Consider the following 1328-nt stretch of genomic DNA (forward strand, 5'->3'; position numbering starts at 1 on the left):
CACTTTGAACAACCAAAAAATATAGGCAAATGTTACATACATGCCCAGCGTATATGTAGACAACAAATAAACAGATAGAGTATAACATATGACATCAATTTAGAATAAAATCAACACCATCAAACAACAAAGATAAATACCCATCTAATTTTCTATATCATCAGGTAAGAACTACAACAAGATAAATCTCATACGCATTTTATACCCACTTTCCCAACAAATAAAAGAAACACAGCAAGATACCATCAAACGCATTTTGAGTGTAAATCAACACGAGAATCTAGCATTTAAGGGACTATTCAGACACGCAACTTCGCCACAAACACAAACTCATAATCAAATACTCGTCAAATACGATCACCGATAGTGGATGTTGTAAAATTACCTGGACTGAAATTGAGGTATTATAAGAATGATTGTGGACTAGGTCAGGCAACGCCGTTGTGAAGAAGGCAGCGCTCAAGTGAATGAAAAAAAAGTGCGGGAATGGAAATAAGAAAGAGGCGCGGCGCATATATTCAGATGTGCAAATCGAAATTAACAAGCAACCCTAGGGGTAGAATAGTCACCACATGTTAACTATCTCTATTAAACAAAAAAACCAAACACAAGTGTAAGATGGGCCTACAAATTCAACATTGCAACCAAACATCAATTTTGAATACGAATCTTGACCTCTGCCCATCTAGAAGCCCGAACATGGGCTACACCAAACATAAAAACCAAACGACTCCTAAAATTATAATTTAATATTTGATGTTTTTTTTATTTATGTTGGAAATAAATCAAGAATATTGGAAATAAATCAAGGAGATACGCAAGATTAGAGAATTGATTAATTGTAATTATTCTTTTCCTGATTTGCAGTTAGGGTAAATCTTACCATATGTAATTAACCCTAAGCCTATTTAGGCGTGTAGTCTCCTTCACAATTAAACAAGTTGAATGAATATATGATCCCAAAATTTAACATGGCTTCAGAGCAGGATAATTACAGACTCATAAAATAATTCATCATAGCCCAAATATACCTTGTCCCGACCAGAAGGCGACGGACAACCCAGACCTGCAGGATGTCAGGAGAGGAAAAAGACGTTACGTCGGACCCGTATCTGATCTATAACTTGGAGGACAGAGTCAGCCGGATTGTCCAAGGGGACACGGATCTGGAAACCTACTGGAGGACCTTGCATGTGATGGGGTTTGGTGCCCCTTGCACAGCGGAAGACTTGTACAAAACAAATAAATCAGATACGGATCTATTTGACTGATTATGCGATTAATCAATTCACATGTTAAACAGATAATTGCATGCTAGAACGCAAATA

This window comes from Salvia hispanica, chromosome 2 (genome assembly GCF_023119035.1).
Source record: "Salvia hispanica cultivar TCC Black 2014 chromosome 2, UniMelb_Shisp_WGS_1.0, whole genome shotgun sequence".
Taxonomy (NCBI): domain Eukaryota; kingdom Viridiplantae; phylum Streptophyta; class Magnoliopsida; order Lamiales; family Lamiaceae; genus Salvia; species Salvia hispanica.